This window comes from Glossina fuscipes, unplaced genomic scaffold, assembly GCF_014805625.2.
Source record: "Glossina fuscipes isolate IAEA_lab_2018 unplaced genomic scaffold, Yale_Gfus_2 0, whole genome shotgun sequence".
Lineage (NCBI taxonomy): Eukaryota > Metazoa > Arthropoda > Insecta > Diptera > Glossinidae > Glossina > Glossina fuscipes.
Genome location: NW_023998414.1, coordinates 3,310,405 through 3,338,330, shown reverse-complemented (window position 1 = coordinate 3,338,330; position 27,926 = coordinate 3,310,405).

The window sequence follows — 27,926 nt, the reverse complement described above, 5'->3', positions numbered from 1 at the left end:
TGTGAACAACAATATCGAAGGTACCTTTGATGACACGCAGTGCAATCTTTTTTAATCGACGTAAGGCAGATTGAGACAATTGTTTGAAGGCATCAATCGAAAATCGTGATTTCTTTGAAGTTCATGATGAAAAGCAACAGCCGACCAAGACAACAAGATTGATGTATGATGTAAGATTTTGAATGTTGGAACGACAAAGGAAGTTGAGATGATATGCAATAAAAGTCACGACTCAACGTCTAAATAAATAAAAAGCAAAGAGGAATGAATAGCAGTAAGGATATTACTGATAGCATGAGCAGAAATTATGTAAGAGCAGTAGGAAACATTTAAACAGTTCTAGTATCTAGCATCTGTAATGTAGTACGGATAGTTGTGTTCGAATCGGTATTATTAACAGTAGTAGAGGATGAGCACCTGAGTGATATTCGGGTGCTTCGTAGAAGTAGCAGTAGTAGCAGTAGCAGTAGCAGTATTTGTAGTATTAGTGGCGACAGTAATAGCAGTTGTAATAGCAGCGATTGTTGTGGTAATAGAAGCATTACTTGTGGCATTAGTAATAATTGTAGGAGTAATATTAGTATTAGTATTACATATATATATATATATATATATATTACCCGTTTTTGTTGTAATGATTAAAACCAGTATTTAAGCAATTGCAGTAGGCGAAATAGGAGTAGCTACAGCAATTTTAGTGATAGTTTCACGAATTACATACACTATTAAAGCTTTCGCATGCATGTACGTACAGAAATGTATTTATTTATTTATTTTTTATTTTTTATTTATTTATTTTTTTTTTTGGTCCTCTTGTCTGCATTATATATTAATTCATTACAAATGTTACAATGTTAAGCACTTAATTTGTATGAATGTATGAGAATTCACTTACAAACAGATATATTTATATACATATATGACGTAACTGAAAAAAATTTCTTCTTTCACGCACATGCCGGCAAACATTTAATACAAACCATCTACGTTTCCATGCAATTATACAGAATTAATGTCACTTGAAATATTAATGCTTAGCACACGCATATGCCGAAAAAGAAAAAAAAAAAAAAGGAAAAAAAACCAGGAAAGCATGTGTAAAAGGCTGTAAGTACTATTTTAGCAAATGAGTAAAAAAGACAACTAATTACCAATGAATAGAGCAATTGACAGCGACTAGTGAGCTCCGAGGTTTGATAAAAGAAATACGATACAATTTAAGCAGATTAATATCATTATTTGGATTTATTCTTTTGTTCCGGTAATCCATCCTACTGATCTTAAAGCGATTATCGTAACAAAATTAGAATTTCGCATATGAAAGCTTATTATGAATTTAAATTATCCGCAAATATTTATTTTGAAAATTTTAATAAAATTAAAATAAAAAAAAATAAAAAAATATTTATTTCCCTAAAGCAAGCAAACCTTCGTAATGTCTTATAACTTGCTGTATAGATATGTGTAAGTCATAGACGTTAAAGTGCAAGTTATCCGAAAATGCGCGATTGAAGCTGCTGTCTATGCACAAATTAATTGGATTCATATACTTAGATATAAGATAATGCTATCTGAAGAGAGGTAAAAAAGCCAAATAGTTTTATAAACATTTTAGTCACTAATATATATGTTTGTATACATATTACAATTTTATTAGGACAAAATAAAAAAGTAGCAGCTCAGGCCCGCCCAATAATCTTTGGTCAATCTCAAGTAGGTGTCTAGCGTTCCAGCGATGCTCGTCAACTTAATGGCGCAAACCGTATGGCTATCCATTAGCAAACAATGTTCACCTATTTGTAGATATTGCATAGATAAAACATCTCATTGGATTCTCCAAAAACCGATTTGTTTAAAGCCACACTGAAACGAAAAAAAAAAAAAAAAAAACTCCAAGAATCTTATAAGTGTTTGATAACGAAAAATGAATTATGAATAAACTATGACAACAAGCTATTTTTTACAGAGAGATTTCTATAGAAGGAAGATGATATAAGGCTTGGTGAAGAGAGGATCACAATTTTACAATATGGAAACTCATGACGTAGCACGCTGACAAAACTAGATAGTAATACTGTGTCTTATACGAAGTGCCTAAGATGAAGAAAACTTGATACGCTTGATACGATAATGCAATCAACGTATGAACTGAGACTGTGCACAACGATCTATTTCGGGTTTTGTGCGAAACTGCTTGAGCGGTAAACTCTTTGTGCTTTGAAAAGTGCTTTTGATTGATTAATCACCAAACTATTATGTGCGCAGCTCAAAGAGTCTGGCGACTGTGTAAGGCGTTTTCGCCTTGTTGACGCTAAAAAAATTTTTTTTTTTTTTTTTTTTTTTTTTTTTTTATTATTCAAAATATGACAAGCTTGTACATACCTCGATGATCGGTTTCCGCTTTACACGTTCGATACATGTGAGAATAAAAGACAAGAACTATTCAGGACATGTGTCGTAAATGCATGATCGTAATAATCACGCTATCCGACTAATTGCGACCGTAGCATGGAAAGCCTATTTAGTGCAATTGGAAATTATTTTTTTTGGAGGGATTAGGAAATGTTCAACGCTCTTATTGAATTTTCTCGGCATTATTGATTTGAATTTAAATATGCTTGTATTGTGCATTTCTTTCTTCTTTACTTTTACACAATTTTTATGAATATATTGTTTTTGTGCATTGCCGACAATTTTTGCAGCAAATTACATCTTTTGTTTGACAAACACTTTCGTGGCAAAAGATTAATGGCTGTATTTATAATGTGAAAACAAAAAAAAAAAAAAAAAAAAAAAAAAAAAGAAAAGTAACGAAAGCATTGGTAGCGTACAAGAAGAAGAATAAGAAGGAAAATAATTACAAAAAATTTTCTTATTCTGTTCTGTTTTCTATTTATTTTTTCTCTTTTTTCATTTTGTACAAACATTTCTCATAGACGAGGGAAATCGTTCAGTTGTTCAGTTATTATTATTGTTAGGTGTTAAGTTGAAGAAAAATAACGCTACAAAGCAAAAGTGAAAAATGTATTGTAACGCAGGGCAGAAATGCTAGAGAAACGTTTGAGATCTTTATAAAGATGTAAAAAGAATGTTCACTTCATTAGAATTTGGTTTTCATTTCCTACATTTTTGCTTCCATTACGTTCACTGAAGTATTTGGATACATTAAATTTGTCCGTCGTCCGCTTGCATTATTCGGAAATATCTGTCACAGATTTCATCGTACATATATATTCTGCATTAACATAAGATTATTAAGCAAAAAGCTTCCGTTCTCAACGTGCAATTCATTCATGATTGAACTTAGAAAGTGCGTTGTTTGGTTTAAAGTTTTTATTCAATCATTGTCCACGTTTTAATTTGCACATTGTGGTCTCGTTAAATAAAGCTACGTAGGTTTTGTTAAGTGGGTACCACTGTTGTGTGATCTCTTCCCTGCAGAAGTTATGTAAATTCTGTAGAATCCGTTTAAAAGCAATTTCTGCTCTTAGCGCTTAAGAATTTGGAATTTGAGGTGAAGATCGCTTGACTCTTTGCCCCCTTATGAAAAAAAATTGCTTTTATTAGCTTTACCATCATTTGAGAAACGAGGGTTTATCGCTGAGCTTCCTTCCATTCCTTCCTTCCTTCCATTGAGTTATTGAGTTGAGTCGCGAACATTACTTAATGAGGAAAATTTGAATATTCCAAACTATACCTCTAGGACCTATTAAATGCCGATATAATTGCGAGCTTTTTATTAATTTCACTGTTTTTTTGCAAAAACCACCGTAATATCTGCAATATCGGATTCTTTCAATTCCATCAGATCGCGTTTTGCTTATATCGTATCTAATTTAATCCTGATGTCTTTAATGATTCGAAAATTGAACGCAATTCGCAAATAAACTTATAAATGAATTATGAAACTACGTGTCGGTCAATTTTTGGAAACCTTAGTTGGATACAAAACGAAATGCGTAAATAATCGCGACTCCCTCAAATGCAGTCCGCAATTTTTTACATGACACGTCACTCAGGGGATGTTCCGTGTACGTACAGGCAGAGTGGTGGTCAGCATGAATCTTCGAAAGTGACGAAGAAGACGATGAAAAAACAACGACGTTGCAATAAAAGAGTTTAGAGTTGAATAAATAATTCATTTCGATTCGCTTTCGCATAAGCCCGTAATAGTTATGAAGCTTTAATATATATGTAATTAAATACGAATCACACTTTCACTGAACCCATAAATATATATCATATTTGAAACTTGACTTTTCTGGCATACTACTGAAGTCTCGTACAAGGTTTGTGATTCCGAACCAATTTTCAAAATGTGAGATTCGCAGCTGACCTCTGAATAGTTTATATTTTAATGTGGATGCGATCGACTTTTGAACACTAAAAATTGAAAATTGTATCAGCTTCAAACGCACACAACGTCCAATAGTGATGGGTGAGATGAGGTTATGTTCACTTAATTTATTAAAAAGAATCCCTAATTATATGCTAAACCACTAGCAAAGTACAAAGTTTGCGCGGATGCCGCACTCTAACAGATTGAAAATAGGTAGACCCATCTTTTACTATACGGATCGATCGATTTAGAAAATGATTCTTGTCTCGCGATTTGGTTTTCTGGTGCCTCATCCACGGGCCGTTATTTTCGAAATGTATGCTATTGTAAATGTTCCAAATCGAAGCATTTTTTCGATTACCTCCTTTGCCTTAATTTGAAAAGTCGTTTCATGAGTAATTGTAGATTGATTGGCTTAGGGTATTTTTAAGTAGACCGTAGTCGTCTATAATGATTTTACTTTTTACTACGTTTTTATTTACATAGCTTTTTATAATTACTTTCAGATGAAACTATTGCGTTGAAGTAAGTTATTGAGTATAAAAATGAAACATAAAGAGGTAATCCTTCAATAAACAAATGGAATTAATTGCAATACTTATTACGTATACAACGTAACGATTGTAAATATCTCTAAGTATCTGTTGTTCATTTGCTTTATGTGTTATCGTGATACGCTACAAATAATTCTTCACTGCGATGCTGCTATGCTTAAAAAGTATAAAAAGCTATACTTAATGATACTTTTACTAGTCATCAACATTTGTTGCTGTGAGCGATTATTGGATAAACAACGCTTAGACGAACAATAATTGTTGCATAATACAACAGTGTAAACGATTCTAGTAAACTTAAGTAACAAAATTACAAGCGATGATAGATAGAAATTGAAATTGTAAAAAAAAAAAGAAAAATCTTTATTTTTTTTTTGTCCTTGAAAAGTTTTGCAATTGATTGAAATGTTTGCACGCAAATAACTTCTCGTCAGTTTTGAATTTTGAAACCGATTTACACGGAAACGGAGAAATAAAGTGGCCTTCAGTAGTTCGCTTTCATGTCCTATACCCCTTATCGCAATCATATCGATCTGGATTTTGATACAATTTGACATCTTGCCACATGAACATATAGATATTTTTGATGCTTCGAAACAGCCGTATGGCAACCATTAAATAAGGGATATCCCATGTTTAGAAAGTTGAAAACAAACAGATTCGAGTACAAATTGAAATGTAATCTCACTTGGCCTGCAAAATTGTCCCGCTAAGGTATAGTAACAGTAAGTTATCGCAGTGATTGGAATTGAACTTGTCGAGAACTACCATACGAGAGAGAGATTGAATCGGAACAGAATTCGCACACGATTACAAGCCAACCATTTGTAGCAGCGTGTCAATCAAAATCGAGTCTCTTCGTTTTCAAAAGTTTTTCTCGGCTTCTTTCGTAAAATCCGTAGAGTGTATGCAAAGTGTTGTTTTATTAAGTATATTAAAATAAAATACTAAAGGATATAACAAAAGCATGCAGATATATAGATCATTATTACCATCATCGAACGATGAGGGGTATATTCATTTTGTTAAAACGTTTGTAACGCCCAGAAGGAACCATCGGAGATCTCACAAAGTATATATATTCTTCATCAACATGAAATTCGAAATTGATTTGAGTATGTCCGTCAGTCCCTCTGTCTCCGTCTGTGTAATTGTAAACTTCTTGTGGGCCGCAAGTTATCGACATGAAATTTGACAGAAACACTGTACGTTCTCACACGCGGGTCGGTATTGAAAATGGGCCAAATCGGTCGGAGGTGATGCCCGCAGCATCACTTAAAATGAGAACATCTCTGTTTATAGCAAATAAATGAACAAAAGTTTGATCGCGTATTCTATGCGAGATGTTGTAGCATTTGTGCAAAAAAATGGAAAAAAATTGACCACGCCTACCCAATATTATAGTATATCAAAATTTAATTATTGTTCCCAGAACTTAATAAAGCTTCGAAACAAGCTTCAAAAATCCCATAAAGTACATACATTCTTTCCTTGTTACAAATTTGGAATGCATGTACACGTGTTCGTCTGTTCGCCAGTTCGCCTGTCCATCTGTCTATTAGCAAAACGGTGTAGTATTTGTGGTAGCGAAAAATTTATATATCGCCTACAAATTTGCAAAATAATTTGGAAGTGACTAGAACTTTTTCGAGGATAAGCCTACAGCGCCCACACGCCCACACGCGATAAAAAAAGCCTTTAGTTTGAAAATAAGAAAAATCTGCCGGACATATTCCGAATTGTAGAGCATGGAAATTTGCCGCTTTTACTTTCTTTGTCTCTTTTAGGATAACGGGGTGATGGGTGTAAAAGATTCGGTCACGATTGAATATAAATTTCTTACTAGTTGTTATTATTAGTTTGGAAAGAGGCGTATAAAGTGCTATCAAATCATATGAAATTTGATTTGAGCCACATATGATATGTACGATAGGTAGGTAACACGATATATCCATTTTGAATGAATGAATTTTCTCTTTGCAAACAAGTTAGTCATTATTAAAAAAATTAAAGATATAATCTATTTTGCCTTTGGACTTTTATGTGTAACGAAAATTGTGACGGTGTGTAGCAATCAACATGAATTGAATCATTCAATTACTTACAAGGCTTGAAAATGTTTCTTTTCGCTCAGATTCGATCAAAAATTGCCCCACGGCTGACAGTATACCACAGTACATCACTAATTCTAAACTCAATATGACTTTATAACCATACAATCTTAATATAAGGTAAGTTACGATGATTTCAGGTAAAGACCATGTGTTGCGTGGGGGACGCCTAACCTGTCCATGTATGTAGTAGTATAAATGCGATATGAAACCGATAAACATATAATTGGTGAGCATGGCCCTCTGTTACCAATTACCATAAGCAGCTGAATTGTTCCGATACTTTTGTAATACAAAAGCAGAAAGTTGCGGTATGCGAGGATGTTTAAAGTGTTAGCCCATCTGAGCCAAATTTTTCACATCAAATTAATATCGAGCCATAATTATTAGCCAACGATTTCTCTCGACAAAATCCTAGAAGTGCAAATGACCACTTTTCTAAAATAAGTCATCATATGGGGAAAGGTAATAATATTCTGATGCAATCGATTTTCAATGGGGTTCGTCCTTATACGTAATGCATCAAAATTCGGGTGACCTGTGGATTAAACACAAAATACATGAATCAAAGTCAAGTAGAGAGTTATAAGGACAGTGAGACAGAAGAAGAGACAAACGAAAGGAGGGTGTAAATGGAACGACAGGAAATCAAACAAGCAGGCGGGCACGCATGCAAATCGTGCAGTGTAGCAGATAGAAAGAGACATGGACGGACAGGCAGTGTAGGCATATGGGGAAACAATTCTAAATTAAAAATTAAATTAGTTCAGAAAATCATTATAAATCGATCATAACTATAGAATGTGGGCTCTATCTTAAGTCCTTTTCGGTGTTACATAATTTGGATATACTTTCTTGCAATGGTTATAATAATTTTTTCATCTCTTCAAAAAATTAAACATAAATGAGTGTAGTTATAATCAGGGGTCGTTTCTTTTATGTTCGCTTATATATTATGAGCAAATTTTTGATGCTCGCCAATCTAATTTAAACTTGGAGGCAAAATATTTATAGAACTTACATATCCTTAGATGGTTTTGCTATAGCTTGCATTTAAGTTGCCTTCAGTTTTTTGCTAAATGCTGCGAGTCCGTGCGACATTCAATATTAAGAGAATAAATATTAATTGCATGCTTTATACGAAAGTGTAACAAAGAGATGATATAAGAGTACGAGGTTGTTTTTGCAAAATTAAAAAAAAATAAAAAAAATAAATGAATTTTTATTAAAACCAATTAAGAAATGAACAACAGCCTAGCCTATGCGTTAGTGTGTTTATAAACAATAAAAGCAACAACAAGCGAAAATATTTCAAGACCGCAAGAGAGGGCAATGCGTCGTCTCTCTTGATTAATATACGCCTTAAAGCGAATATTGGAAAACCAATTAGCTGCAGTAAACACATGAAAAGCGCTTTTTCTTTTTTTTCATTTTGGAGCATACTTTCAGGTCGATTGTTAGCAACGGAACAACAAGGGGAAATATACATTTTTTTTTTTTTTTTTTTTTTTTTTTGTTAACATATTGCCCTCGTCGTTGTCAATGGCTTCATATTTCTTTAGGATTATATCGTAATACGTCATCTTCTTGAAATCGCTGACCGGATATATCTAATTTTTCCACCAACACCAACAACATGACGTAAACTCCGTGTACCGTGTTCCGAAATACGTGCAGTCTACAATCTCAACGTGTATGTGATCTTTTTTTCTCATCTCCAACTTCTCCGTGACTTATCATAACTTCAGATACAAATTTTTTCACAAATGTTTCGTTGATCACTAATCTAGGCCATCGTAACGATCGAAAGTTACTTGCTAGCCTCTAAGAAACACGCACAAAGGAATGGAAAATTTTATAAGAACAATGGCATAAATAATGATAGGACTTATTGAAAGAAATTATAATCAATGTCAAGGCATTACTTACATCAAGAGATATAATGGTCAGTACCTTAAGATAACTTTATTGGATTTTAAAAATTTGAAAATGTTGCTGAATCATTGTGCGTGACAGACTTAAGTGAAATTTAAATGCAGTACAGACCGCGATAAATACAGTTCACTCATTTTCGTGCCCTTTTCCCATTATCAACGTAGATGCACTTTGCATGGTCGGGTAACCACTATTTTACGTTGAGAGTTCCCTTTTTTATAATTGCATCCCTCCCTGTCACCGAGAACGGATGAGGTCAATTGATTTATATATTTTCCTTATAACCTGAAAAAAACGAATATAAACGATTTATAAATCGCATTTGCAACACATTGAGGTGATGTAAAGGGCTCCATACTATCCGAAACTCCATACTAATGAAACATTGAAATCGATCTCGTTTAATAGAAGTGACGATTCAATAAACTTCAACGTTTAAACGTGACATTGTTAAAATTTGAACAGAAACAGAAGTGGATGGAAGAGGAACAAAAAAAAAAAAAAAAAAACAAAAAAAATCTATGGTGCTCTTATGAAGATATTTACTACTTACTTGTTCTTATATGTGAGAGATGAAGATTTTCTTTGAAGTAGAGCTAGTGTTACATCGATGGAATAGGTTTTGTATGTTGCGATTATCCGAATGCCAACAACTCGCATTATTATATCCTTCTACTGCATTACTATTTTTATCTTAGGTAATGGATTAAATTTTAAATTCTGGCAACTGATATATTAGGTGTTTGCATAAGCTTTGGCCAGCGACATGTGTTGGCGACAATGATAAAGTTATGCAAAGTCTTATTGTAAATAATGGTTAAATTCGATGATTTTGATCTTCCCCGACATAAAAGAATGGATTTGAATTTAGTATTATTGAGTTATTCAGCCTATGCCGACGCTAATCGTGAAATCCTCAAAAGTGCATTTTCGACATTCATTACTTTTGTTGTTTAATTTGAATCAATCTCAAGCCTGTGGTGATGCTGTCCCAACATATCCCAATCGTCGATTTAAAGATAAAGATTTTGTTGTCAATAACAAACAGCGACGTATTGGAAGAGAACCCAAGTGAAACTTCCAGAGGACTGAGGTCAAACAGATTAGTGATTGAAAAATCAATCAGTTTTTGGACGTTTTACGATGACAAAGGGCCGGCCAGAAGAAGTGAAAATGGTTACCATACGAATTGACTGAAAAAGCTATTTCAGGCGCACGTTGCCAGAGTTGTCAAGCATACACTGCTGCCACAGCTGCAGCGTACAGACATGGGGCCTTCTGAATATCACTTGTTCAGTTCGATGCAGGAGAATATGCTTGGTGTGCGGTTCCGCAAAGTTGAAGAAGTGCGAAAATGGGTCGATAATTGAATCGCAATATTATCGAATATTGTTCAGCCGCAGACACAGTCTCGCCATGTTGGCAGGAAAATGAAAAAAATATTGTACTAATTGTTCCGATTAGATATAAGCACCTATTAAAATAGAGTACAACATGTTTATCATCAGTTAAGCATTAAAGGAAAAAATGTAGAGAAGAGAATAATTCAAAATTGTAAGGAAAGCCGTGAAAACGCCTTTCAACATATCCTAAAAAGAAACAAAATTTGTATTTCTTTTTTCTTTTTTTTTTTTTTTTTTTTTTGTAATATTTCGAACAGCTGAACGGGACAGTGTGAATTCCCTTAAAGTAAAAATGCCCTTAAAGTATGTTCTCAAACTAGTTGAAGAGAGTTTGCAAGAAAACTATGCAAAACTTATCGCAAATATAACGAGAAAATCAAGCAAAATTTCTCCAACTATTCTCGCTTTAGTGTCAGAGAAAGACTACTAAGGAAGAGAAAATGAAATTCGCTGTAAAATATATACGCAAAAGAAAAAAAAAAATAAATAAATAAATAAATAAAAAATAACAAGAAACAAGAAACGAGTCCTAGATACCATACGTTCGAAACGAATATATAAGAATCGTGTGGATTTAGTTTAATCTATGGGCTTATTATTAAGCTAAACGAAATCTATTTACACTCTCTTAACATCCAGGATGTCTGAATTTTCTTTTCACGGTTGGCTGTTACGCTTACTTCTAAACGAGATAATTGGACTTACGCCGAGTTTATATGAATAATGAAGTAAGAAATCCTTAGGAAGATAGATGGTCGACGATCGAAAGGGCTGACGTTAAGCTTTGGACTATTCTATACCCTGCTCTACCAATGGTGGTCTTCTTCGACCCATAAATTTTGTGTTACAAAACGAATGACTAATTTAGTATATAAATAGCATGTGACGAATGCTGTCAACTAGCTAGAATGTTTTATAGAGGAAATACTATCTACAAATATGAATGGATCCGATTTTTATTAACTTAATACGATTAGACTATAATATGCAAGAAAAATTGAAAAATTTTTCTTTTTCCTTTCTTTCACTTTTTTCAGCTTTTACTTTTCTTATATTAGGGAGAAAATGCAATAAGCTATTTTTATATATTATTTTTTATGAACTGTTATAAAATTTTATTGCCATTTGTATGAGATCTTCGTGCAAGTCATTCTAACCAGAAGAGAGTGCAATAAAGTCGTTTTATTATTCACTGCGACCAGTTAGTTCACAGTCCGTATACAGCGTATATAAACACGTTCACATTTCAACAGTATATGTGTAGAATGATAGACGACATTGACATTTAATAGAAAAAATAATATATATCTAAATAATGAATAAAAGTGAAATTGGTAGAAGAGTTAGTTATTCGGTTAACTAATTAAATTTTTTTAATTGTTTTGTATATATCATAAAAAAAAAATAATAATAAATAAATAAATAAATAAATATAAATAGGAAAATCGCGGCTAACAACTCACTGGTCGAGAGGGTTCGAATCTCAAGTGTGTTCGAGTTTTCAATATAGACGAGCATATAATCTAAGTTATTCAGCAGTTTTTTTTTCTAAACTTGTTTACAAACTATATAGACAATAAATAAATAAATAAATAAAAAAATTATAAAAATTATTGTTTTAAATTTTTTTAATAAAATTAATAAAAAAAATTGATTTACATGAAAAAGTTGACAAAAAGAGGAAATAGTTTATCCAAAACGTCATTTGACGTCTTTTGCTTGAAATTTTAATACCACGTGATAATGGTATCCGTTGAAGAGATTTGAAAAGAACAGCATCCAAAATTCGCTGCAAAAATTTCCTTAACGTTCGTTGACGAAATGTTGATAATTTTTAGCGCAAATATTAAAAGAGAAACAGAGTCAAATTCCTTTCTGATTTTATTTTTTTATTTTTGTATCAGTTTTTCGACAATTTCTAGAAAGACATTATTGCCTTCAAGTTCAAGATTCGCACGATATTTTTGAAGAGAGAAAAGCAAAAAAAAAAAATAAATTTTTTACTAAAAATTTCCCTAACTTTGTTTATTCATTGTGGAACGCAACATTTATTATAGGAAATTTGACGGGAAATGTCTCTTGATTTTATTGGCTCATACTGGCAAAGAGAGTTGAAATGCAAAATCTCTTAAATTTTATAATCTCAGCCTTTACGAGGATAATAACAACAAGGATGAACGAAATTGGCAGCAAAAACTTTGCTAACATTAACTGCGCTGCTGCAAGCAGGTGTTAGAAAAGAATTAATCGGAATGTTGCTATCATTTATAACCCCTTGCTGGTGATATGAAAAAAAAAAAAAAAATAACGAAAATTGCATAGAAATTCACTTCAATTGTTTACTGCTAGTTCTAGTTTAAAAAGATTCGAAAAGATTTCAACGCATCGCAATAGTATTTGGAGCATTACATACTATGCAAAAAACATAAGCATTTTTCGCTGAAATATTTTTTCACTACTTAACAGTAAATATATATGTGCGAATTTTAGTTATTTGATTGAAACACTTGAAAAATGCTAATAATTACTCTATATATGTATATATATATATATATATATATATATAAATTGGAATAATTCACAAAACAAAACAATTGATTGATGCCAGTTGAGATTATGTCCGATTTCTAAGCGTAATACATGCTGCTTCGAATCGAAGAAATTTGGCCTTTGAGCGATATTATTGTGAGTAAATAGCTGATTAGAATGAGAGACGTTTACGAGATCACAATCTTCTATGGAGACATTTACGCAATTCAAGCGATAAATTCCTTATAGGATATAAATTTGAATAAATGTTTTTTTTTTCAGGTTTCACTTAACGTATAACACTTCGTATTATATAGTTACTCATCTGCGTTTGTTCATACAAAGCATGATATAGCAATGGCGTAAAAGCTCGACCGGTGGCGTCTGTAGCGTATTTGAGAAACACTCAGCCTCGCACCGTCGCTTTTATTGTTTCCTTCGAAGACATTCCGCACATATGTATAGCAAACGAATAGTTGTTCATCCCTCTTTTGACAGTTAACTTGAGAAAGGAAAGTATCATTGATATGGAAGTCCTTCCTGTTCACCTGTTTGAGCAGTGTTTACTTTATACATTTACGTTTAATTTTTATACTTTTTGTAACTTAATATGAAGCAAAATCGTGATTTTTTATCAAAGGCACAAACCGCTAATAAGAATCTGGGTTCAGGATTTCTTTCTTTTTTTTCGATCGAGAAATATGTTTGTTTGTTTGTGTTTTGAGTTCTTGTCAAGTGTTGAGAAAGAGTTGCGTGGATTCTGACATCAAAACAGTCGACATAGGACATGCAACGCAACCCACAATACAAAAAAAAAAAAAAAAAATGTTCTAAGGACATATCCTATTAATTTTTGACGTTGCATATGGCAAACCACACCTATTACGGGTTAAATTATGATGTTGTTGTATTTTAATTAAGTTATTTACTTTTAATCCTACTCTCTAGTGAATGTTCTGATAAAGAAAACACGTTTGAATAAAAATTGCTTACTCTTCCTCAACTGCAAAATGACTGCAATGGGTTAATAAACAATTTTTTGAAGAGATTTTTCTTTTAAAGAATTATTGAAATTACTAATACATAAATTTCCCTTAAATAAGTGAAAATTCTCTTAAGTTTTGTTACAAACTGCACGACACTTTCACGCATGAGATTTATGCAAAGAGGGGGAAGAAAAGAGTGAAAAAAAAAGAGTTGAGTTTTTTTTTTTTTTAGTTTTTTTTTTTAATTTTTAAATAAATTGGAAGGTTTTATATATTGCTTATGAAGGTTCATTTTTTTTTTTTTAGAAACTGGTTTTTTAAAAAAAAATTCCATTTTTTTTTTTCCTTTATAAAATTTTTTAAAAAAAAATTTAACAAAAAAAAAAAAAAAAAAAAAAAAAAAAATAAGGAAAAAACCATGAATACAAGATTGGAAACCTATGTTATAGTTAAAGCATAAAACGATATCGGAACACCTCTCAACAAGCATTCGATATGCTTTGATTCTAAATCTATAAGCAAAGACAGCTTACCAAATAATGCTTTCAATTCGGAAAATAAAAAAAAAAATTATGCTCTTAAGCTAGAAATTAGGGATCCTACGGACCTCTTCACATAAATATTTGAAATTTTGAAAATATTTTAAACGCTATCAAGTTTCTCGTTCATTAATTAGGAGAATTACAATTTTTTGTCTATTCTATAGAAGCGATCATTGAGTTGGAATTTTTGCAGTTTAAAAAATCTTTCAACTATAAAACCAGTTGCCCATGACTTCCTGCTTGAATGCTTGCTAAGTAATGATCTTAAATATATGTATAACTTGATCATTAAGATGCATTTTATAGAGTTCGCGGTATATGCTTCAATCATATATACAGCGCACCTGTTCTGCTGCTTTATCGTGGGTGTAAAAAAAAAATAAAAATAAATAAATAAAATACTATACGTGAATACTATGTATATAAATTCTGTTAAAAAAAAAAAAAAAAAAAAAAAAAAAATGAGAAAGAAAAAAAAACCAAAAACAAAAAAAAGAAAATAAAAACCATAAACAAATAGAGCATCACACGAATACATTCGCACCATACGACATACGTGACATGCAGGCATATCTATCTACACATTGCACATGGTCTATAATATCAAAAAATATCAAAAGCTAGACCGTATTTTGGCAGCACAATTTGTCGTCTGTTGGCAGGCAAGTAAGCATGTTGCTGGCCAAGCAACAACAACAGCATGCATGCATAGTTATATCTATATATGAATATATCTATATATATATATATATATATATATATGCGTGAATGTATATTCATCGATGAGAACAATAAGAAAATCTTCATATTCGTTCTTGAATATTGTTTGTAAACGAAATTGAATAGAAATGGGAAAGTAAACATTATTTCTAACTGATTGAAGCCAGAACAAAACTCTGGCGGTGTAAACTAAACTGCTATCTCATGTGCAGACAACTAAGCAAATACTTACATATGAACCTTATATGCATAAATGATTGTCAATGATTTCGAATTTACAAATATTTAATAAACAAAAAAAAAAAAAATTAAAAATAAAAAAAATAAAAAAATTATTAAAAGCAATTTCCAACAAGCAAGCTGGGAGAGAATAACAAACTTTATTTTTAGTATCAAAATATAAAGCATATATAGTGAGTGGTAAAGTAAATCGTGACCGTTGTTTTATTCTTTTTTTTTTTTTTTTAACAAATCTTCTCCTGTGACTTTCATGATGAACGGATAATCAGTCCTTTGAGTTCATATAACCATCCATTTTTTGCATTTCGCGATAAGAAGAGGAACGCTACTCGAACAGGTCCTACATCATTGTCTTGAATAGGTGTCGGTTAATTGGACAAAGGAATGTTTGGTGGAGGATAGTAGAAAATTTCAGTTAAGTGCTGCTAGCATTGCCTGTATTTATTTTACAAGATGAGAACGCGCTTTGTCATGTGAAAAGATGAACCTATGCAGCCTTTTTTGCGTGTTGCTAGGCTTATTCTGTCAACGATTGCCACGCTTGAAATGCTTAATGTTGATAGTGTTCCTCGACCAGCACACTTCCTTCAAACGGGGATTCTAAACTTATATGATGTTACTGTGGAACTTAAGGGTTTTCGTTGCTTCCATAATACAATATCGTGGCCACTTTTTATCACTTCTCACGAGAGCTACGCTTCCTGTCACGCTAGAAAGATAATGCTTTCCGTGTATAGGCTTTTCTTGGCATTGCCAAGAGAATGCCAAAGATTTGTTTAAACCAGAAAACAATCATTTGTAGTCAACCTAACAACGCATAACCATAGTTAAATATCGATATTTGAAATTTATTTTTAATCGCTATGAGATTTCGAGATGAGACTTTCAAATATCTATTACATAGGTTTTTTTTTTTTGCCCTTTAACAAAGTCAATGAATTGGCTATGTGTCCAGGATGCCTTGAAGTATAAAAAAAATGACTTGAATGCTTTTTAAATAATTGACATTTTCATTTCGATATTTTGATAATTCAAGCATAGCGTAGAGAAAGCGATAGAAAGAAATCGCGAAAAACTCAAATATATATTATTAGTAGACGGGTACAGTTTGCGATTAACGGGCGAACATGGAACAAAAAAAAAAAAAATTGAAATTTGAATATTTAGATGTTTAGATGATTGTATCCAAAAAAAAAATAAATAAAATATATATATATATATATATATATATTTATATAATTTTCAATACAATTTGTAACATGTAAAAATCTCGTAAAGTAAATTATGATAGGAAAAGAAAAATCGTAGACAATTCTATTCGCAAGAAGTGCAAAATTTCGATACACACGGTACATTCGTTTCTGGAAAAGCACTATTAGTAGATAGTATAGTATCAATCGATGGAGAGACATTCTCTCACTCGACTCACTCGTTGAACTTCGATCGATCTGAAAATTTGGGAAAATATCGATGAAGGTATAAAAAATGTGAAATTTATTTGCAATTTCAACAACCCTCCAACATGCCCTCTGATTCTATAATATCATGCTTTTCGTTGATCTAGATTTTCTCTTACCCTTTTCCCTTGCCGTCTTTTATAACCACACCACAGAAGTCGAAGTCACTACTCTTTTACTGTCTATTATCAAACTTTTGTGATAGGTTTTTGTTCGATTTGATACATGATCGATTTTCCGTCCCTTCCTCGGTATTTTCTCCTAATATTGACAAGTTAAAATGGAAGTGAAAAATGAAAATTTCCGTATTAAGGTTGGAAATGTGTCTGGCAAGCGTAGAAACTTGCTTGCTGATAATACAAGTTAAAAACTTGGAAAAACTTTCAACATCGTAATCGAGTAATTTCCACAAGTCTTACCCGTTAATAGCTAACAATCTCTTCAAGATATGGATCCAAAGATATGGCATTATTGTGAGCAAAAATGTCATTAATCGGTTCATTAAATGCTTCCGCAATTAATGTTATATCGCAGGTTTTTGCGTATCTTCACTGAAGATAAAGTGCACTTAAGTTTCTATTCATGTCAAATATGGCTTTCTTAGCTGCTTTCTATTTTCTTGTTTTTTTTTTTTTTTTTTTTTGCTTGCTTTTAAGCCCATACCACCCGATGTGTCCCAATTTTGTAAAACACTGTAACACTTTGTTTATAAAATTAGTGTTTATTGTAAAATGAGAAAAGAAAAAAAAAAAAAGAAATGTTTATTTGTTGTTGTTCTCAATTCTCTCTTTAGTCGTTGTCTCTTGTAATTGCTTTTAATTTTTAGCTTTATTTTTCTTGTATGTGTTTTCTCCTAAGTGAGTAGCCCTGGTAAAGTTTGCATAATTTGTGCATTTTTAAATACTGTTGACTCGGAATGGGCTTGTGCTGCTACGGACAAGTGGGTATACGTACTAGGGGAAAGTAGGAACAGTAACCACCCTAGCGACAATATTGTGTAACAAAGTCTCTATTCTATTCTGTTATGTTTGTTTAGCTTCTTTTTTTTTTTTTTTGCAATTTTATTATTGTTTATGTAGATTTTTATGGGTTTCTAGCCTTAGAACATGGCTGCTACTGTTGTTATATTTAGCATTGTTGTTGCTATCATTGTAGCTCATTATTGTCAACAAGTTTGCGCGCTCCACCCTCTGTGCGATGACTGTTTTTTTTTTTTTTATTTATTTTTTTTATTCTACACTTTATGATAATATTATGTATTTTATGGCTTTTTTGGCTTAAGCAAGAGAAACACTTCGCAGAAGACCGAATTAAAATAGAAAAAAATAGAAACAAAAAAAAAAAAAAAAAAAGGGCAACAAAGTAACAATTTTTTATATTTAGTTATTAGCGGTTTAGTTGTTGTATTCGCTCAGATTTATGGTTGCGGGGTGTTGTCATGAATAGTCTTTGAAGAACAATTTATATTCTTGCAACTTCAATAAAAATATAATTCGCAACGGCTTATCTGAATTATTTGAAATAAGAAAATTATCAAGTTTTAATCGAATATTTTTCATCATTAGGCTTATAAGCTATATAAGCTTAAAATTAGCGATTTTCTTTGTGAATTCAAATTTTCGGAACTAAGTTTTAATTTTTTATTTCTTTATATATATATATATTTTTACATTTAGGCCGATTTATTTCATGACAAGCTTTCGAAGGCAAATCAAGTTTAAGTTTTCGTTAGAGCGTTTTCGTTTTAAAGCGTTACTAAAGTATACTTTTAGGTTTATAGGTAATACAAAAAAAAAAAAAAGAAAAAAGAAGCATGCTTTTCGTAGTCGTTATAGTTTTAAAGTAGTTTTGTAGTTTTTTTTTTTTTTTTTTTTTCTCTCATTTTTTAGTTGTTCGCTTAATTCTTTTAATAATATCAAAATATTTTTTTAAGTTTATAAAGCCATCAGCTTAAGATATTCATTTTGCAACGTTACCATGGAGAACCATAAGAAGCGAATTTATGTTTAACATAATTGGCCACGAAATACTTGAAAATACTCAAAAATAAATAACAACAGAATAATTGAGCAAGTCTTACGTAATCTAATAGCGTGCAACAACATTGACTTTCGTCATGGTTTCGATAATGAATCTTGCTAAAATATTGTTCAGCGATGATGCGTTTACATTAATTAATTTTGTATTTAGTTGAAAATGTGAGCAAAGAATAAAGTATATACGCATATATATAGTTAGTGCTACAGCCCGGTAATGTGTTGTTGGTTTGATGAGGCTTCTTAAGCATACCGGCGCAAACAGACTAGCAAGTTGTGTTATTATTATATAACAACTTTTTTCATCTTTGTCATGTTCAAATAAGGTTAACAGCCTTTGCTTATGTAATAATTTTGATAGCCGAACAGAGCTTTTCAATTGGCAACAGGCCTTTCCTTAAATGTTTAGTTCTCGACACAACTCTGCTATCATTTACACAGACATATCCGATATTTGCAACATTTGAAGTATGAATAGAGAACAGATTTTCCATATCTGGGATCTGTTTTTTCTATCTTTACTCATTTCAGATGCTCACCATCTTCTATCTAGGCCGATAGATTGGCTTTTAAAATAGTATGATATCATAATGTCCCCTACTTGAAAGAGCCATTATTTAAATACTATTCATTTTGCTTCCTCGACTGTTTATCGCCACATACGTATGAACGCTATAAATAATAATATTCATATTTTTTATTCTGTCTAGGTTGGTTCCCAAGACTTAAGACTTCACTCCGCTCCGCTTTTACACTATTGTTTCGGTCAGAAAGAACGAGAATAGCCGGCTACTCCTTCTGGCTGATCTCATTGCAAGTCAAGTCAAGTGATCCCAATTGAACTGAGATTCATGTTCGGCTGCTTTTGGCTTAGTCTTTACCCTAAAAAATAATACGATATACTGTGAAAAATACTTTACTATACTATAGTATATATTAGCTCTGCCATAGTCGTCATAATTATGTACCGGAACCAAAACTATGAACTACGCAAAGAAAAAAACCCAAGTCTTTGTGAATTATTTACTTATTTACCCTTTCGTTTAGTATAGGGTTTAGTGTCGGAGAGTAACAATAATACGCTGACAATATTCGTTGATTTATTAGAGGTTATAAGTACTCAATATCCCTTATTAGAGTAATTCTGAATACGTTATCAATGAAATCGAAACAATTGCTACAAGGGGTAATTAACCTAAGCATCTACGATTTCATATAGAAAAATTTCACGTTCAACGGAAATAATATCATTTCTGAGTCAGCATAAGCTTGCTATTATTCATGCATTGTTGATATTATTGGTTAATTTGTAAGTAATTTTTAATTAATTAAAAGTAAATTGCTTGGCCGTTGCTCGTGTATGCTAATTATCAGAAGAGTGAATGAAGAGAAAGATGAAATATTCGCGTTTATTGCGAATATTAACATAAAATTTTCTGTTTTCATCCTTTATTTTTTTTTTCATTTTTTCTTTTTTCCTCTTTTTTTTTTTTTTTTTTTTTTGTAAACTAATGAAAAAGTTATTTTTGCACAAATATTTTGAATCAGCATATTTTATGTATTGGCAGATTTATCATAATAATTACTATTCGCAAAGGGTTCACTGTACGTGCATAGAAATCAATTGGGAAATTATTATAAATATTTAAATGTCGTTTAATGTTTTTATTTGTATATAGTGTATAGTAGTATAGTATATAGCATAGTAAAGTTGATGGCAATGATGATATGATTTATAATGAAATATTTCCCCAAATGTACTAACTTTTAATGTACGAACTGAAATTAGTTAGTAAATTGTTATTGATTTTTTTAGAAAAGTGAATTGAATCCTTATTTAGCAGTTAATAAAACGTTCATTTTTCATGAATGATTATACCATTTTTGATTTCGAATCAAAGTAAATATTTTAGAAGAAACATTTAATCCTCCAAAAATTATACTTGAAATTTAATTTTATAGATAACCGTTAAGCTATGCTATAAATTTTGTAATTATTATTTATAATTGTATTGCATTGTTAAAATATTAGAAAAAAAAAAAAATATTATTTTAACATGATTAGTATAGAATATAATAAATAGGTTTATTTAATCGTTATTGTTTCAAGTTTTCCTATTCGCCATTTGACAAATCATAATAAATTGCCTTACAACTTAATAGAGGTGTTAAGCAGGCGAAGTATATATATATATATACATATATATATATATATACATTAGTTCTTCCATTGGCTTATGTCTATCAAAGATTATACATAGCTTATGTGTCGTATTGTAGTAATTAAATAAATAGATCAATTAATATTTAATTAAATCAATAAATAAGTCAACAACATATATATATATATAAATCAATAATGCAATACTCATAATAGAAAGCAATTGGATACGTTATGAACTTGTGGCCGCGACCATATCTCTTGCACTCATCACTGTTTTACGTCGTATACAGTCATTACTTTGGGCAATGTTTAGTTTACAATCAAAATACTTTACTAGTCGCATTCTATTCTGCGAATCCTCTTATTTTATATCCAATTGATTGTAATAAGATGCTAAGAGCGCCTTAGTCGAATCTTCTACGTTTTTGTGTCCACAATATTTATATAATAATTAATGACATTTGCGAGGAATGTCTATGATGATGATTTTCACGATTCTATCTTGTTTACCTTATGGGTAAATAAGCAGAAAATAATCACTTGTAAATTTTTTTGTGGGCGTGGACGATTTTTTCCATATCTGCACAGACGCAAGACATAACAACCTACACAATATACAAATACAAATTTCTATCGTTTTATCTGTGATTGTAATTGATAAGTAAGGGGCTAGGCCTGGAGCGTCCTTTGGTTATGTTATACTGTGTTATACTGTGTCCTTTGACCGGTTGGGTTGAATTTCAATGCCAACCTGCATCGAAGAAGTTCCAAACATTCTGCCATATTTATAACCGAATTTCTTTCTAGGTGTTGCAATCGTTTCGACAAAACGAACATGTCCTTCATTTTTCGGTGATGGGTATAAAAACAATTTAGAAAAGGAAAAGCACATATCAAACAATTAAAAATTAAGATAAAATATTTAATTGTAACGAAAAAGCAGAGCAGACAAAGAATGGCTGAACTATGTGAAGGACCATATGAAGTAATAGTGAGAAGAGAATTTAATTGTGTGAATGTTTGGTACGTTTGGTATGGGTGCAAAATGAGACAAGCTCTTAAAGCCCCTTGAAGTATATTAATTCTTGGCCAGTTTCAGTAAACATGCACATGTCCGTCTATCCATCTGTCTGTCTGCGCAAATACTGTGGTATTTGGGGTAAACATTCTCCCGTTAGCACCTAACAATTTGCAAAAGCATTTGCAAGTGACTTGAACTTCGCCAAAGTCGCGTCTACAACGCCCACACGCCTATGCAACAAAAACTTTTATTTTGAAAATAGAAAAAATCAGCCGTGTAGAGAGACTACATTGTAGACCATAAATATTTCGCTCCTTGACTTTTTTTCGTCTTTATATATATACCATATATAACACATAATATTTTTAATCAAATTTCGGATATCGTAACTAATTTTAAAATAAGTTAACTGTCAATTTTTGAATTTAAATGAAATTTTTATTGTTCGCGCACGTGATAAGGGGTTTCTCAAGTAGAAAAAATTTAGCCAGAATTATATGTATTTTCTTCAGCTTTCAATTAAATAAATTCTTTTCGTGGTCTTCCAAACGACTTTCTGTATACTTTATATAACTTTTACGCTATATGTCTTTTGATAGCCATCTGCTGTCATCTTTCGATACCATATTTTTACAAATGACTTGGAATTCACACTTAAAACTTCACACATATTATTATGTGGAGGACAGAAAGTTATGAAACACCGCGTTGTGTTTATTTTCTTTCAATGAGTTATATCGCTCCGTGAACTTTTCAATTCGTTTAATGAGTGGAATTTCCGCCAATGCGAATATATAAACTTTTCCTTTTCAGCTTTCGAGCTTATATACGTTTTAATTTTTTATTTATTTTTTTTTATTTTTTTGAATCGCATTATAGCCGCTGCTATGTGCATTAAAGTTATTACGCTTTCACATTTAAAAATTTAATATATAAAAATAATTGAATTTTTCTCCTCACAATTCAATTAATCTTTAATCAGTTTTTTGGTTTATCTTTCTTCTTTTTTTGTAATATACATATATATGTATATATATATATATATATATGTATATATTCGTATGAAAAGTATGCATTTTATTATTGCTCGACCAGATATTCAACATAGTATAACTAACCTTATAGGCCATCAAACTTTATTAATATAAGGCAGACATTTATCGCAGGCCTAGATTGACGCCTACATATGTATAATTGTTTTTTACCATCTGTCCGATAAATAAAAGTGAAAAATCGATAAGCGATTGCTTTTCTTCTTCAATAATTCACTCAAACTCAGATAAGTTAGGAAGAATATTGCAATAATTCCGTTGAATAATTTTAACGAATGCTCTTAAAACACAATCTGAACTAATGGGAAATGGGAAATGGGAAATGTTATGGATTTGCGTTGCCCATCGTTTAAATGCTCTAATCTAGAATATCCAGTTTTTTCAGTCATTTCGTCGATTTGTCTTAAACACGAGACACTTCGGGATCTTGTTCGTTTGTTAAAGAGTTCCGTTCGCCGTCACTTCTAATAATGTTACACTCACATTGAATGTGCATAACACTGCTTCCTCTTTCCTTTTTCCCTTCTCTATTAACATGAGGGCCATCCCATGAAAAAAATGTCCAGAAATTGTTTTAGTTTTGATAAGGCATCTGTCTCATAAGCTAAAGCAATTTATGCAAATAAATATATGTTTATTTAATTCTATCAATCATCTGTCCGTTTGCGTTATGTTTGTTGTAATCACTCTTCTCGCCTCAAAAATGGAGCTATTCACTTCAAGTCGAGCAGAAACATTGCAAATTCACGAATGCACGGAGGTTACGCAACAAGTTGAAGAACACGCGTATAACGGGTAAGAAAAACTTTGTTTTCCATGTATTTTGCACGATCCTCATAAACTGCAACAGATATAAAAGTAGAAAAAAGCAGATACGCCCACCCAACATTATGGAATAATCAAATTTTTATTCTCCTCCCTTTTTCAATGTTGTAAAGAATAGCGGTGATGGGGTATAGAAGATTCGATCGCAATCGAATATAATTTTCTTATCGGATTCTAAGAAGAGTGTATAACGATTTTCGACTTATCTCAGTCGAAATGTAAATAGGAATAATACGTATATTACTTAAGCAATATCATATTAGGGTAAGGTGACTGACGGAAACCGCTGATCGATTTAGCCCTGTGTGTATAAGATTGCCTGTACTACTCGTTCATATCGGCTGATTGGCCTGACTACATCTAGCATGTATTTTGCTTAAATAAATGCAGCCGAAAACCAATTTAAGGTTAAATGTAATTTCCTAACTTATTGCCTAAACAAATAGCGTATAATAGGGACTGGGCTCTATGCAAGAACATTTTTTTATTCTGCTCGAAAATATGGTTTATATTTGCAAGTACTAACAATAGTTCCGTTGTTTAGATTTCATTCAAAAAGCAATAACATATTGGAGAGTAAAGCATGAAAGCGATAGGCATAGATAGCCATAGAAATAGTTGCGATGACGTAACGACAGCCATAGCAAAAAAAAGTAAGAAAGAACTAAGTGGTGGCAGCAAAACGATAGCGAATTGCCGAAAAAACAAAAGAACGTAATGGCGTAGTCACACCAATAGCCAACACAGGTAGCACTAGCTATTATGAATATGGTACAGTTAACGAAGGAGAGTTAGCGAGAAAGTCAAGAATACGAACAATAAAAATTAACACCGAGGAAAGTTAACAAAAAAACAAATAAAAACATCTGTAGTGGGCCATGAGCCATCAATGAATATCCTCCACTACCCTACTGTCATTTACATAAGAACTTTTGAAAATAGGGCATTGTATGGCAAGCAGTCGGAAAAGTGACTCGATCCGAACCAGCTTCTATCCTTGCGACAAAATACACGTCAATTATAATTAAATTTCATCAAAATCTTCCAAAAGCTGCGAGCTATTGGTTCAACACAAAAAAAAAAACAGGGCGGACAATATTCGAGATCGATTTAAGAAATGATTTCGAAGCTGCCAGCATAATAAAAGATGGGTCTCTTATCTTAAGTTCTTCTTGGTGTAACACACATCCACACAAGCTTAATACATAGCTGTCCGCCGTATAGAGTCGCGTAGCGTATAAAAAGTTGAAGATAACTTAACAATTCATCCGACATAGTCAGCGGAAAATAATCAACGAATATGGACGAATAATCCATAGGGACAACAATTAACGCCCCGAGCGAAAAAGCATGAATTGATTAGAAGTAGTAGTATAGCAGGATAAAAACAAAAACAAAAAAAAAGAAAAGAAAAATGTTTCAATCAAAGACACGAAAAAGTAATCGTGGACATGTCAGAGAAATCACAAACAAATGATCAGTAATCGATAAAACATAGTGAATAGCAGTGAAGCACCGACAAAGGTCCAATAAAAGGCTAAATTATAACTGTTGTCAAACAACTGAAATGCATACTGTTGACTTGAACGTAGTTAAGCAACATCACTTGTCTAAATAACCGGTTCTGCACACGTTACGGAATAACTATGGCAATAGTTTTATTACCAATGTTATAAGTTTGGAATAAGTTCAACGTTTCCTATTTTTTAACAGAGATAAAAAAAGTTATATTTTTGGTAATTTTCCAGCTGTGAGTTTTCTCACTAGTTAAAGAACTCCACGGTCCAGATTAGGGAATTAGTGAAAAGATACCATAAGCATTTGTTTGCCTATTGAAATGCCCTTACAAGGGGTTTTTTTCAGTGTTTGTGCCTGAAAAAGGTTTCTGTCTGGAGAGAACTTTCCTCTCTTTTATAGCTAACGATTTGAATCACACTGTTGCTATGTATCTTGGACGCGAACGCACTGATGCAATTCGTTAACGGATTTCGATAACGGATTTCTTCTCCGCTTAGTCTTCAGTATTGCATTGTAGGAAAGAGAACTAAATAAAGAAACTTACGTTGGTCCACACATGCACTTGTAGAATCAATAAATGAATGATAGAATGCAAGAGTCTATAAATATTTGTTTATGCATGAATGAATGAATTTATGAATGAATGACTGAATGTTAGAGAGCAAGAATCTATAAATAAATAAATGAATGAATGAATGAATATAAGAATGAATGTATGAATGGATGGATGAATGAATGAAATGATATTTTGAACGAATGAATGAGTGAAAGTATGATTGTATATATACATGAAGAAGGAACGAGTGAATGAATGAATGAATGAATGAATGAATGAATGAATGAATGAAATAATAGAATGAACGAATGAATGACTAAATGAGTGAAAGTATGATTGAAGAAGAAAGGAATGAGCGGATGAATGCATGAAGGAATGCATGAACGAAGAAATGAAGGAAGGAATAAATGAATGAATAATTGCATGAATTAATAAATTAATGATAATGCAATGACTTCATTCGGGAAGATATACATCAAAATTTGACACATCCTTTCAGATTCGGACTACCTTTGTCGGGATGGACTATTGGCAAACTATCAGACGACTGGAGGGCAGAGAGATGTTACTTTTAGTAGAATATCTTGCCACTCTTGATCTTAAGTGCTTGTTACCATAACCGTTCAATGGGTTATTTGAGGTTTTTTTTTTATTGTAAATTTATCGCAGATATTCGTGGTTTGTTCTAATGCCTTCCATGACACCAATGCTAGTTGAAAGGCAACTTAAAGAGTCGACTCACTAAGGTATACATAAAAATGAAGTAACAGATGCAAACGGTTTTATATTTTTAGCACATAATTGTTTATCTAAAGTGTGCAAAATGAAATAAACAAAGCGAAAGAAGCTACTGAGCCGGGTCATAAGGCTTCTACTGCGCAAGGGTAAATTTAAAAGCGACGTTTGTCATAACAAAGTACCAGATATGGTGATAGACGCTGGCGCCTTGAAATCGGACGGATTCTTGGATCCTGGATTTATCGATCGTCGTTCGGGAAACGATGCCGTCAGTCCTTCGAGAGAGTTTTAATGCGATGTAAATTCAACACCGACTTAAGGCTTTCAATGTTTTATTTTCTCAGATATTATAAATTCAATATGAAGAAAAGACGATATGAGAATGAAAATGAAAAATGATTTAATCGAAAAGGAAAACTTTCACTTTCTATAGGCCTTCGTGTACTTGTCTGCATTTTCGAGTCTTGAGATGGTTCCTGCTTAATTCGGATCGTTTGACCGACCCCAATCATTTAAGTAAATGAATTTGTATCTGAATTTGTAAAACACTGATCCGATCTACTGTTAAATGGCTTAGAAAAAATAAATTACACAATGATGTATTTCATTTAAAAAAAAAAAGAAGAAAATAAATAAATAAATAAAAAGTGAATTTATTGCTTGGTTATAAATTCAAAAGAAAAGTCTTTCAAAAGCTATATTGTTTTGACTTATTGTTTACGATTTCTTCCATATGGCTATTTTTTTTTTTTTTTTTTTTTTTTTTTTGCTTTTTTCTTTCTTTTTTAACTACAATAAAAATATGTTCTCTATTATATTAGTCTAAGCTATTCAATGCATAATTTATATTATTAGTCTGGTTCAGGAAAGAAAAGGAAATAAGGATATTTACGTTACCGTCACAACCAATGTTCGATGAGTTATTAACTTATGAAAGAAATGATATTAACAAAACAACACTTGTTTTTGAACAACAAAAGCTCTTATAATGACCAGCTGGGAGCGCCTTATCACAACAGAATGTAAGGCTTTTTTCTCTTATATACAATACTTGAAGTGTTTTCAACGTAAACCACTTGAACAATAGGCAAAGAAAATCAGCTTAAAAGCTAACGACGAATAATAAAACGTAAATCATTAGTTTTCCTTTTATTTTCTTTTTTTTTTTTTTTGTTTTTTTGTTTTCTTTTTTTTTTTTTT